At 41.3% G+C, this 14517-nt stretch overlaps 1 protein-coding gene across 2 annotated transcripts in view; it reads right to left on the bottom strand.

Annotated features, from left to right (window-relative positions):
• zgc:171482 (zinc finger protein) overlaps window positions 1-14287 on the bottom strand; it is a 72236-nt gene extending 57949 nt beyond the window's left edge. For both annotated transcript variants that reach the window (XM_050071605.1, XM_050071606.1), the window contains exon 1: window positions 13734-14287. The gene's annotated coding sequence lies outside the window, so the exon portion shown is untranslated. The remainder of the gene's footprint in view (window positions 1-13733) is intronic.
• Window positions 14288-14517: the final 230 nt, after the last annotated feature.

Genomic DNA, 14517 nt, shown 5'->3' with positions numbered 1-14517 from the left:
GTAAAATGTTAGATGTCTTACAGGTAACGTGAGGACAGAGATGAAAATTAGCTCCAATTAAAAATGAAAAAGCCCTAAACTCAATTAGAAACAGGATTGCAGAGAGCAGATGAGTCTTAGAGAAAGCATGAAAGCCCGAGGCATCTGAAGACAGAATGAACCTTGAGGGAATTCTCCTTTAAGACCACATCAAGTATTTAACATGGATGTGAACTCTGAGCCCTCCCCTTAAATCTCAGCCTCTGGCCCACCATTCATTAAAAAAGCTGGCATTGAATCGGACGTGGCTTTTTTGTTCGTGTCTCATAAATGCACCCACTTACAGCAGAGTGTTTTCTGTCGCCTGGGCTTAGAATATTAATTAGTTTGTAGTATTACTTGCAACTAGATAGCGTTGTACTAAATGAGAGCCCTATTGTACTGACAGATATTGAGTGTAATGTGTTACACCAACTGGGAGCTTCTGAGACACGACTCCTATTACAAATACATTGTTAGTTATGAACTGAAAACACACCATCAGAGATGTTCTAGTCAAGGACGGAAAAATGTGCCACATTTTACAGAAGACTAGAGAGAGAGAGAGAGAGAGAGAGAGACGCACAGACTGAGGGATAAAAAGAGAGAAAACAGCAGGTGGTTGAGGCAGCAGGGCTTCTTTTAAGTTCCCTCGTTCTTTTCCTCCCTCATCAATCTTTCCATTTCTGCTCCGTCGCAAGGGTCGTGGTGAACTGGACTGTCTTCTCCCCTTTCCCTCTTTGTGCGCTCCCATTTTCTATAGTTCCTTTGTCATTTGAAATAAAGTGATTTAACTGTCAAATTATGCATACAGACGATGAAATATTGACATCAGCCTGTGAGCCAATGACCTGTCTAATGAGTCACTTGTGGGTATAACAAGAGAAAGGGTTGCAGGGTTAATAATATGGAACCCTATATCGCAAAGGCACTCTGCCGTGTCACTTTGATGTTCCACATTACAATTTTTTCCCTGTTTCACTCATGGTAATGTAATCTTTCCGACACTGTCTCCCCTTCGCCTCCCCCCCCCCCCCCCCTCCCCCTTCAAGATTAACAACCCTCCCCTTTGTACAGTAGCAATCAAAGGTACTAGACTGGGGGAAAAACGTCTTCAAAGGAGCCGGAGCCTGAGTCTGAACCCAAATCCACATTCATTCTGTTTGCACTGCAGGAGCTCGCTTTGTACTATTCTTGCTCTGTGCTGCAGACTGCAAACATACACAGACTCAAATACAGCCAGGGTACAAACACACACAAGTCCCACTGTGGAAAATAAAACTAAGAGCCAAAAGCTAAAGATCCAAAATGAGTGACAAATATGTGATTAGGGTTCCTGTCTGTTCCCTCATTGTTCATTTCAGCATAGTCAAACCAGGAGGGGAAATTTTCTCGTGAAGACACAAAATGTGGTACAGAGAAAAAACACACACACTTAATGCCAAGATCAGGTCACACACTCCTCCTCCTGAGTCAGTGTGTGTCTGTGACTCTTCCTCTCCCTTTGCTCGCTGCTTGTTGTGCCCCAAATTCTATTTTAGACTTAATTCTCCTCTCTGTCAATATCAAGATGCTCCATAATAACTCAGAGTCAAAAACAGTCACACATATTCACACTGTGCTTCTCATCTCTCTGTCTCCTTCTCGCCATCTCTCCTGCCTCCTTTCTCTCCCAGTGGTGGTAATGTGGCCTCGAGGGCAGGGATTATTCATGAGGGATGGTGTAGGCTAGACTTATCTACTCTTGCGAAAGAAGAGCAGATAAGCTACTGTATTATGCACCTTACTACTTGAATAAATTGCAATGCAACTTGAAGTTAGAGGCACTCATTCCTCTGAGGGATACTTGCAGATATAATATTTGAGATGGGTGTATGTGTACAATCTTGCTCTCCCTTGCAAAAGAGATCATGAGACTTAGTGAGTAAATAAAGCTTAGCATCAAGAAAAAGCCTTATTACGGTTTCTTTTCTCATAATACCGCTATGATTTTGTATAGAACATCAGAACATATGTGGTACTGACTGAAATGGTCTGTTGCAAAGAATATAAAAAAATTATAAAGGAACCAAATGCTGATTGGATGAAGGTCAGACTTGTAGTTTTTTTTAGCCCTACCAGCAGCTTGACTCTATTGATGGCAATGTAACTTGTCTCCTACTGACTTTTGTGATCCCTGAACATTTAATCTAGCGCCACCATGAGGTGCAGTTTCATGGTTTTTAGTGAAATCAACATGAACCACTCCACATCAGCGTACTTTAGATCCACTGCACAGCTTTAATCTAAATAATAAGTCACTTTTAAAACTGGTTTGCCTGTTACTCATGTAAAACAGCGTCACCGATCTATCTTACCCTACCAACATTGTTCACTTGTTCAAATGAATTTAGCAGTTTAGGTAACAGACACTCGACTGTCCTGCTGTTATTACACGAACCACCTTACCACCGACACCTTACTCATTTATGGACTCACAATGGTGTGCTGCTACAGTTCACAGCACGTGATGGATAACTGGTGTTATGTTTGGCATTGAAAAAATATTTTTTATTTTGGCCTGGCAGGGTTCCCATTGGCCTGCCAGGCCTGTATAATCATAGGGGAAACACTGATTGCTTTGAATTGTTGGTACACACATTCATGTCCTTCACAGTATAATAACTTTGCTGAAGTTTGAATTTCAAGGCTGTAGCCATGGAGTACACATTAGGGGGGGGGGAACACCTGCTGGGGGTAATTTCATAATTTCCTAATATTAAATTCTAGTTTTCCACTTTTTAATTCATTTGAAAGTATTGAAATAGAGACAGTAGAGCGTTTGAAATTGATTGCATTTACCCACAGATTTTGAGCAATGACTTTTGCTCAGGTACAGCAACACCACGTGAACAAACCACATGCAGAAATGCAGTACACCGTAATACAAGAACCTGTAATAATAATTATGTTTTTTATGATTTGTAACTGCTTATTTCAGACGGAAGTGCATGGTTGCCTGTCGTAGCATAGTATTTTTTTCTTTTTTTAATTTTGGTCTGTATTTTTTTTATTGATATATTGGGGAGGGAGACCTTTTGAAAATATTTGAATACTGTACATATTATAATTACTACCTTGTTGAATTTGGTCATTATTTGGGTTTACATGACAAAATACCTGCTCAACTATTGACATTCCCATCAGCCTCAGCTGTTGTGCTTATTAGCAAATGTTAGCATACTAACATTCTAAAGTAAGACAGTCAACATTATAACTGTTAAAGATCAGGACACTGGCATTTAATTCAAAGCACCACATTTCATAAGTACAGTGTCAAAGACCTGTTAGACTCTTTGAGTCTTTGAACACCAGTTCTTTTGTTCCATCCCCGTCATATTTGCAGAGAAATAGCAAAGCAAATAAAAAAATTGATTACAGATGAACGTGACACAAGTTAGATTTCATCTTGGGTCTTTGTTGATTTTCTACCATCAGTGGATACATGAGATTGAACAGGAGGTCTCTGCTGGTGCTCTCTCAGGGCAAGGCAGCTTGTGAAGCAATCTGTTAGTAAACGCTATTCATTTCACTTTTTTTTAGACTTTGTAACCTCTCTGCCTCCATCAGACCTTTAAATTTGTGAGGGTATTGCGGTACTTTTATCTCTGAAAATCGCTCTCTGGGCCATTACTTGTTAATGGTATTAATAGCAGATTTATCGCTTGAGGCCACAATATGGATTCATTAGAGGGTGAATGAAGACTATTATCCTGGGCAAAGTTAGGTTTTCCCAGTTTAACCGAGCACATCTCCGCCTCCCTGTATCTGTGTGTGTTTGTGTGTGTTTGTGTTCAGTAACTGAGTTAATGGGGGGAGACGAAGGCGGCCTGAAGTTTAAATGGGGGTTGTTATGTTACTGTAACATATGGGGGGTGCTATGCTGAGTGGCAACAAAACTGTTGGGGTTTATCTGTTCCATTAGCAACTAATTGCACTGTTTTTATACTTTGGCACATTCTGTCCAAATGTTCTTATCCTGTTAAGTGTAACTTTCTTGGCACAGTCTCACTCATCTCCATATTTCCCCTTTGAAAGCAGTGGAGCAATTAATGACTAAACAACGCCTTGGTTTTTGCACTAAACACCGAGGTTCAATACCAAGTGTATTAGACCTGAAACTGCAGTGATGTCAAAGCACAGTTTGAGAATCCAACAAAAGCAAGAAAATGGTGCGATTGATAGGAAGAGGGTCTTTAAACATGGTATTGCACTAAGCACAAAAGCACTCGCTTCAAGGATTTTGGCTGTTGGCAGCACGTGGTCGTCTCAGTATAATACACACAGTTAGACACACACAGAGCCTCTTTGGTAGCAGGGAGGGAAACTGGGATCAAAGGACCTAAGAATATCATAATTCAATATTTTCATTAATGTATTTTCCTCAACCCCCCAAAAAAAACTTGCACATGAGCAATCTTCCAAGTACAATAAGTATTATACCAGTGGGCAAATTAGAGCGAAACGGAGAGGGAAGCTAAAAGATTTCCCATGAGGCAACGTGCACCTCAACACAAAAGACGTGCATTATCTAAGAGACCGAGCTGAAGTGAGTCACACAAATAATAAACTTGAAAGATCCTGAGAAAGAAAAATAAGAAGTGTAAAATAAATCAGGCATAAAATTGCAATAAGTGGAACAACTGAAGTGACACAAGCCAAATAATGCTTCGTAATGACTTTCCTCTCTCCAGATCTCTCGATCCCCTCTCACTCTCGCTTTCTCTTTGTCTCCACTGCTGACTGATACGACTGCAAACAGCTAATTAGCAATATGACACTTTCCCTCTTACTAATTAGTAAAACTAAGCTCATTGTTCTGTGGCACAAAAGGCTCGACCAATGTGAATATTATTACAGCAAGTCTGGTGGTTTGACTATGAAGCAAGTGTAAAAATAGTTTCAGTCCAACAAGGCTGGGAGTTAATGATGCATTTTGGCCCTGAGGGGACATGTACACAAATATCCTTGTAGGATCAACTGTCAATCACAGGGCTCCTATTTTATATGTGTGTGTCTATGTTTAAGTGTGTGTGTGCATGTTTGCTTGAGTAAATATTAGTTGCCATGCCTACAGGGATCCCAACAGTAAGCCAAAGGTAAAAACGAAACAGCCTATTAATGCACCTTTTGTAAGAGCTGTGTGCCTCTGCAAATGCATGACTGCTTTCTCTTTCAGTGTTTCTATCAAAGCTCACACACTTTGGTTTCTATTGTATACATGGCCAGCTGCATGACCCACTGTGTAAATGTGCTGGAATAATTACGCAGGTCATGATCAGAGTAATGTAAGGCAAGGGCGATACTGTTAAAGGACAGTCTCTGTTGTTTTCATGTGAAGCTCACTATATGATCCTAGATATTGAGTGTACTTGAAGGGATAGTGCACCCAAAAATGAAAATTCAGCCATTATCTACTCACCCATATGCCAATGGAGGCTCAGGTGAAGTTTTAGAGTCCTCACAACATTTCCGGAGATCCCAGGGGAGAGGAGGTAGCAACACAACTCCACCTAATGGAGGCTTACGGTGCCCCAGATTCAGACGTCCAAAAACACATAATTGAAACCCAAAAATATCTCCATACTGCTCGTCCGTAGTGATCCAAGTGTCCTGAAGCCCCGACATAAAAAGTTGTTTGGAAAAACGTCATTTGAACTCATAGCCTCATTGTAGCCTGTAGCTCTAACTGCTTGCGTACTTGTGCGCGAGACCAGCGAAAGCACGTGAACACAGATGAACGCGGTGCCCATGTCTCACCATCTCGCACAAGCGCGCACACGTGAGCACGGTGCACAGAGAAGCAGTTAGAGCTACATGCTACAAATTTTCATTTTTGGGTGCACTATCCCTTTTACTTCCCCAGTGTGGAGACTTTTGTTTATTCAGTTTGCTGGTAGCTGTGTTCTCTAAGACAGTGTGAGTGTTATTACATTGAAAGGATTGATTTTAGCATTTGGGTTCAACTTTTAGAGGTTGTTTGGTCCTTGAGTGTTTAGTGAGAGAACAGTGCCTCCAGCAACCTGGAGCTACAAGACAAGAAAGGCAATCGATGGCATTGATCATGGCAATTAACTGTCAAATAATAAAACAAAGGACATAAAGTCCATGTTGAAAACAACCTGAAAAGAAAAGCAACTGAAACTTGGGGCTATTTTGGATTAAAGGGATGGTCCAGATCTTTTGAAGAGGGGTTGTGTGAGGTTCTCATCCACAGTCAGTGTATTACCTGCAGTAGATGTCGATCAGCACAGCCACAGTTTGGAGAAGCAGGCAGGAGTACTGCCACAGAAGCTAAGTAATGTACTGCTGTGGATGGGGGGCAGCAGCCAAATATATTTAAGCATCCTAAAAAGATTAAATGTAAACTATATTAAGAGTACTTTCAGTACTTTAAATTTCCTCTTTACCTTGATGCAGACAGCCTTTTCCAACAGGGAAGCCATTAGCAGTTTCAGTTCTCCATCTATGCTTTCTTCATGCCACCAGACTCCACTGATAAAAACAGTAATTTTAGCTAGCCAAACACGGGAGCTGCTTACTATTGCTGTCTTGATCTTTAGTTTGTGATATTGTTTGACTTTGGTAAATCTGAACTAACCCTTAAAAATACCAAAGTCACACAATAACACAAAGAAATAAACTGATGGAGGCAGCGGTGGACCAGCAGCTCCTGTGTTCAGCAATGTTAATTCACTGTTTTTTCAATGAAGTCTGGCTGTGAAGAAAGTGATTTAACCTCTTTAGTTCCCCATCAGACATTGCTGTCTGACAACAAAAATACAGCATATACTCAAAGAGATGGCTATAGGCTTGTGCCGATTTCCGGTTTAACCAGTTCCATCCGGTTTAAGAGCTCCAGTCGGTTTAATTTATATGAACCGGTGAAACCGGGGGAAAAAAAACAAAAAAGAAAACACTCATGACTTTCCAGATAACATCAGCGACGTGTCACGGGGCTATATTCAACTCGTCTTGCACAGTAATATTCATTTTGATGACGACTTTATAAGGTTTATGTTTGTTTATAAATGAAGCTGAGCAACAAATGTTTTGTGCAGTTTGTCTCTAATACTGTGGCTTCTCAGAGGGTCTCTGTTGCCTCCTATAGGAGATCAAAGGGCACACATTGTCTGTTTACTTAAGAGATGACGAAAGGATGCCACCGAAAGAGCTAGTGTCTAAAAAAACGAAAACTACACCAATTTGGCAACATTTTGGATTTGAGGCAGATGATAAGAGTGACCTGATAAACAAAGATGAGCCGACATGTAAAGAGTGTCGAAAAAAGGTCCAAGCAAAAGGTGGAAATACTACAAATCTACACAACCACCTGCGTAAGTACCATTCCTTCCTTGCTGCACAAATAGGGCCCGCAGCGAAAGGGGGAGGGGGATCCTCTACCTCAACTGCTGCTCAAATATTATTTATAAGTATTCTGTGTTCTGAAGAAGACAAGTTAAGTTGAATGGTTGTTTTGTTTTGATAAATAAAATTGCGATTGTCATTCAGTTGGTTGCCCTGTTGACTTCTTGTCCTTCTGCTTCTTCTTTTTATTTCACCTTGTGTGTATTGGTGGTTAACACAGCATTAACGCCACCTAGTGGACTGGAGGTGCATTATACCTATAATGGGCTTTAATCGGGAGAAAAAGCTCAAATGCGACCCCCAGTGGTAAAATTAGGTATATAATTAGATATATCGATTCGGTTTGATATTTGGCTTTAAATGAAATGGATTATAAAAAAATGGCACAAGCCTAGATGGCTGAAATTAGGAACATCTCAAACAGATCTCAAAGATTAGTATCGGGGCTGATTGAGGCATTTTTTAACTGATCATGATCAGCCACATTGAGCTATGTGGAGCCCTATCCGATCCTCTGTTTTACATCAGCTATCACACGGGTGTTTTTACTTGTGAAGCTTTTATGCACACCAACGCAACAACTGCAGTCATCAACTCTCCAACTCTCCACCGTCTGTCTCTCCTCATCTCCGCTGAGCTCCTGTGTGTCTAAGAGCAGGAGCTGAGCTCCACCCACAGCAAAACACCATACGCCATAAACGACAGCAAAACAAGAGTATTTGTTATTTACCAGAGTTATAAGCACATGTTTCTTGTCAGCTCAGTGTAAGAGTCTCTTGCATTTTGCTGTCATCTATGGCGCATGGTGTTTCACTGCCCTCCTCGGAGGAGAGACAGACAGCGGTGCAGAGCTTACGACAACCTCACTCACCTCCCCACTGCATGTGCAACAAAAGCTCTGCAAGTGAAAAGCCAATAAGAGTACAGTAGATGTACAGACGGGGAAAATAAACATTCAGTGGAATACAGTTCATTCAGGATGGCTAACTCAGGCAAGGCTGCACCGAAGCAACAAACACTTGAAGATACTCTCTTAAAGAAAAGTTCCCTTGAGACAGCTACAAGGGCAAAGAGATTATAGAATAAAGTAGCAAAAAAGATGAATAAAAATAAAAACATTAAGGAGCAGTTAAGATACAGGAATTTTTTTTCTTAATGCATTGCAGAGCTTTTCAGTTGTCAAGCACAGGCTATACATTGGCTTGATTTTAACAACTGTAGCAGGCGTATTATCTCGGAAAATAGAAGTATTGGATCGGAACTTGGTATCAGCAGATACTCAATATTACATGTCTCCGATTGGGACCAAAAACCTGATTGGGACACCCCAAGCTAAAATGCGTTTTGGTGCTGCCCCCATCCACAGCAGTACCTTGCTTAGTTTCACTACCGTACCTTACTCTTCCCTGCTTCACTTCATTGGAGGTGCGCTGACTGAAATCTACTGTATGTGATACACTGATTATGGTAAAGTAACTCATACGACCCCACTTCAAAAGATCCAAACTATACTTGAAAGCTTTATGTACATCAAGTAAGAAAAATCATAATAGTATTCACCCACACACCACCCTACAAACTACTGCCGGTTTCAGTCACATGAACTCTGCCTCGTTTGCGATTTGATTCACTAAACAGAATATGTTTTCTAATATGAGTGTGTGTTTGACAAAGGAATTGAAAATTAGAGGGGGATGTAAAACATACTGAAGAAAAGCGAGGCCAGCAGCCGTTACACATACAGCACAGATTCTAGATAGAGGTGAGTTACAGTATTTGTTATATAGGTTATCTTGTCTCCACATGCACACACTACCCCATCTACAAAGATAGGACACATATAAAAGTCACACTGTGCTGTGCTCATATGCTGTGTAAATTATGACCAAACACACATGCACACAAAGTAATATGCTATTGATATGTATGAGCTCGGACTTCATGCTGTGACAGTGCATCACACACTGGCATGGATTTAATAAATAGGGCATGACCTTGCAGCACCTAGCCTATATAAATAGGAAGTTATGATGAAGTGCATGTGCTTCTTCAAATCGCGTCTATTCCTCAGTGTGTCTGTGAGAATGTCTGTGAAGTTTTCAGAAAGCAAATAACTTATTTAGACAAATTCAAAGACAGAAAAGAATGAATTCTACATCTGATAAGCATATTTTTCTTTCCTCATTCACTAATGCACCCACAGTATCCCCCTCTCCTTCCCTCATACCCTCCCTAACTGGCAGCAGGCCAGTTTCCGAACATGGTGATGGAGCAAAAGAAAATTGATTTCTAAAGAGCTCTGTCTGCTATTCCCGGATATGAAATATGCAACCAGTTATTAGTCTAACACTGATATTAACATAACACGACAACCGTGTCAAGATATATATTAAAGATGTCTCTCTTGTTCCCGCTGAGAGATCCATGAAATGGTCTCAAAATGATAAACTGCCACTTGTTCAAAGCTTGCCAAATCATTATCAATACTGCACAATTGTGATGATATCTGCTTTGTTTGAGAGAAAAAGGAGCACAAAAAGCTCTTTGCAAAAGGTTGGCACTGCACTGATGCTGCTATGAGACAGACAGACTCAATATCTTGATCGTGTAGACAGGCACAGCGGGCGGCTCCATATTAGCTATTATGCAGCTATTAATGAATGTACACTAAGAAAGGTCAAATGGCTCTCACGCTGATGCACATGGACACACACACACATTGACACAGATGCACCCATGCAAAGACTCGCATGCACACAGTCAGGAGAAAGGTCACGGCGTACGGTGCGTGTGAGAAAAAGATATTTGAAGGAGATATGCTGCCTGTTGCTATGGAACACTCCTGGAGGAAAACATACACACACACAAAAGACACACACCTACACATGATGCGCTATCAATCTTAAAGAAACTAGAGCAATTGCACGCCTGTGAGCACAAAACACGCACACACACACACACACACACACGTACGCACTCGCTCAATCAATCCATGTCCTATTAAAGAAACCAAGAAGCAGCAGCCACTTTTCAGGAGCCTCACTGCCTAAATTATTGCTCTCAGGCTGTGTGTGTGTGTGTGTGTGTGTGTGTGTGTGTGCGTGCCTATCTTTGTGCGTGCAAGCGTGCATATGCTTTATTTGTATGTATAGAAGGAAAGCAAGCGCTTTGCAAGAACAACATCGCTTTTCCGTTTATTCCTTCAGGACTGGGTAAATTATGCCAGTCGGTTAATCAGATTCTCCCCCAGATGCAGCTCAGCACCTCATGAGAGACAGAAAGAGGAAGAACAAGACGGGCTTCTGTACTTCTAGACAGCTCAGAGCTGGCAGCAGCTACACTGCATACGTTCCACATTATGAACATGCTAATTAACTTAACTTAACTTATTTTCTTTAATATATTTTCCTCCTCTTAAAGTGTTCACTGGGAGTATAAGATCTCCAGTTACATACAGTGCAGTGCATAGGAAGTGACAGGTTGTATATGTGTTACAGCATATTCTCCGAAACTTTAAGATGAACTATGCAGGATTTTCCTTAAAAAACAATATATAGACCCTAAGAGAAGTAATCCCTCTCAGTCATCACCCATTAGAAGTGTGTGGCGGTGTGTTTTTCTGCAGAGACTCTGCCCTCTGCCTGTATTTTCTTGTTTTCTTCTTATTTCCTGTGTCTGGGATGTTTATGGGCGTGTAACCTCACAGCACTCAGGTGAGGTTGGGGCTTCATAAAAAGGTAGCGACCAGCTGCCAGACTGTAAGCAGCATCCAAGAGACACAGTGCCAAGAATGCAAATATCTGTAGTTGGCTTTTACTTTCACTTACGCTGGCAAGCGTGTTTACAGACAGCACCCAATAATCCTGCATAGTATAACTTTAAAGTGGACTGCACAATGAAACATACATAACCATCGTCCCTAATTGTAACCAAATAGAATACAGAGCTGAAACTATCAGTCAATCTACAGATATATTCAACAATTTTGAGAACTGATTACTTATTTTCAAGGAGAAATGACCAAAGTTGTCTGGTTCCAGCCTCCAAAATAGGATTTCCCTGCTTTTCACTGTCTTTTAAGATAATAAACTGAACAATTTTGGGTTTAGAATCGAGCTGCAATCAATGATTATTTTCATTATTAATCATGTGCTGATTATTTTCTTGGTTAGTTGATTAATTTTCTACACAAAGTCAGAAAATAGTGAAAAATGTCCATCACAATTCCCTCAAGTCCAAGACAACCTCTTCAAATGTCTTGTCATGACCAACTACACTCCAGAAGCCAAAGATAATGCTGTTTATGATCACACAACATAAAGGAAAGAAGCAATCCTCCCAATTTAAGAGGCTGGAGCTGGGACATATTCTGCATTTTTGCTTGAAATTACTGATAGTACCAATTATAAAAAAAGAGTTGGACATATTTTTGTCTGTGGACTAATTAACTAATTGTTCCAGCTCAAGTCGTGTTTGGAGAAAACATTTTGAAGAAGTCTTATTGGGCTCTGGGGACATGTGATGGGTATTTTTCACAGATTTCTGTCATTTTATGGACCATACAATGCATCAACTATCAGCAGATAATGGAAGTAATCGTCAGCTCCAGCTCTTATATGGTGTACAAGGAACATGACTCGCCTGTTCTCGCTCTGAGACATAATGACGCCCTGTCCACTGCAGTGACCTGAAGTATAGAAGTCAGCGCACACTGATCAATAACTGTATGTAAACAGAGCATGAAGCCTCAGCTCAGCCCAGTCAGCTGGGCTACATGTGGAAAAACAGACCCAGTGCAACTCAGAGGAAATATAAAGGCAGTGTAAAGACTGCAGTGAGGGAAACTTGGGGTACATATAATGGCATTTTCTGAGCACTGGAATGCAGGCTGTGTGTGATGAATTGTTTTACTTCATGACACTTCATTACACTGTGTCTGAATGAGTGATATTTGGGGGCTAGTATGTGGGGGTCAGTGCTGGTGACAGGCAGGCGAGCGCTGTGTAAAGGCCATAAGCTGCTATCATCCTGCCACAGACACCCAGTGTGAGACTGACTGAGCATTCTTCCCAAAGTGACAACTATTTGCAATGAGCGGGCTCTCAATGAGATGGATAGGAGCCAGCGAAACTAGATGCAGCAAGTATCAGACCTAATCCATAATATATCTGACACGTGTCTCATATTCATAATTCACATAAAGTCATTATTGAAGGTGTGCCAGTGCTTGGATTTGCACTACCGTGAAAAGTTTCTGAATCATGAGGAAAATCCCTGCATCTAATTCAAACCTCAGCGCGCTGCCAACTTCCTCTAAAGTCATTCAACCTACACCGGAGCTGAAATGAAATAAGATTAAATTATTCCAATAGTCGACTGCCGGAAGATTAATCTGCAACTATATAGATAATTGATTTATCATTTAAGGCATTTATCACGCAGGAACACCACCCGTTCTCTGGTTTCACCTTTTCCAGTGTAAGGTTGAGCTGCTTTTCTCTGTCTCTGTCTCTGTTGCCTGAATTTCTTAGGCTTTGCACTGTTGGTGGAACAAGACGACACATTTAGGGACCGCACGCTGGACTCTGGGATACATCTGTCACTATTTTCTGACATTTTATAGACAGAATGATTAATGAATTAACCAGAAAACAGCCCTAAACTATATTGGTCCGACACATCGTTGTCAGCATCCTGAGACAATCCAGAAACACATGCATTGACCCATAGTTGTAGATTTTGGGGGTCCATGTCCTCCTCAATATTTGAAACATGTGGAGTGTCCCCCACTGCACATATAAATTGTTGCAGAAAAGGCAAAAAATGTTGCATAATTATGTGTTTGATGCTCAGAATTTTCTGCTGGAGGACCTCTAAAGTCCTTGATTTGTATGTGTGCCCTACAAAAAGAAGGAAACCTACGCCCTTGCTTTGACCTCATGCTTTTTTAAGATATTGTTCTATAAAATGCCCAGGAATGATATTATGCATGACAGCAAAACTATAAAATCAAGCATCAGTAGGTGTTGTAAATCTGGAAATATGGATCAATACCATGCCTGAGATTTATCTACAGATTTAAAGTAGCACAAAGTTTGCAGAGGCTGCTACAAACTCCACTGACACTCACTATCCCCGCATGAATCCCACAGAGATACTGAGTGATATAAGGTGTCAAAACCCTCAGTGTTGTGCTTGAAACAGACAGAAGATAATTCAGACGTCAAACAAGGTCAATACAGGTCAATAATTCATTTCTGAACAAACTCTGCTGTCAGTATTTCCCATTCAGTTCGTCCATCACTCACCTTGCGCAGAGGCAGCGACTCCTCTCCACGAAACCGACAACCATCCGCCAAACGGCTGTGTTTAATCCTTCCACGCACCTGTGCCGTAAAATCCGTCAAAACTTAGCGTGACTCTTGTCAGGTGGAGCCTCTGTGGTACCGCTGCTCTTCAACGCGGATGTTTTTTTGTTTTATTTCTTCTTTTTTTGTGTGTTTTTTTTTTTAAATCGCACCGTAGCCTCCAAAAGAAGAACTCCCCTCGCGCCGCGCTCTGTCGTGATGCGCGTGTCCTCTAGCGACTCCGCTCCGGTCCGTAGTATCGCGGAGGTAAGAAGACACGTAGCTCTCTGTTGATATCATCCACTACTACTCCGACCGAAAAGGCACCGCGGAGGGAAAACAAAAACAAAGTAAGCTATCCCAACGTGAAGGAGGGAAGAGGAGGAGGAGGGGAGAGGAGGAGAAGAAAGTGTGAGCAGCCTTCACCGGGATGAATGAAAGACAGAAAGCGCTCTCGGCTCACTCAGTGTGTGTGAGTGTGTGTGTGATAGTGTATACACTGAATGCTGGATTTGCAGAGTGAGTGAGTGGGAGCACTGGTCGAGTGAGTAGGTTTCCGCACAGTGCACCCACATGAATATCATCTTACATAAATATAACAAGAGAGACAGACAGAGCGCCAAAATCCCTGTCATGCAATTATTGCAATATTAATGTAGTGTTTCCATGGTCTTATTAAGTGTTGATGCTGCTTAGGAGTGCTAACAAAGATGTATTAGTGGTTTCCAGCCATGCACCCATCTAA

The sequence above is a fragment of the Epinephelus moara genome, chromosome 19, assembly GCF_006386435.1.
Source record: "Epinephelus moara isolate mb chromosome 19, YSFRI_EMoa_1.0, whole genome shotgun sequence".
Classification (NCBI taxonomy): Eukaryota; Metazoa; Chordata; class Actinopteri; order Perciformes; family Serranidae; genus Epinephelus; species Epinephelus moara.
This window is presented reverse-complemented; position numbering and strand designations above follow the sequence as displayed.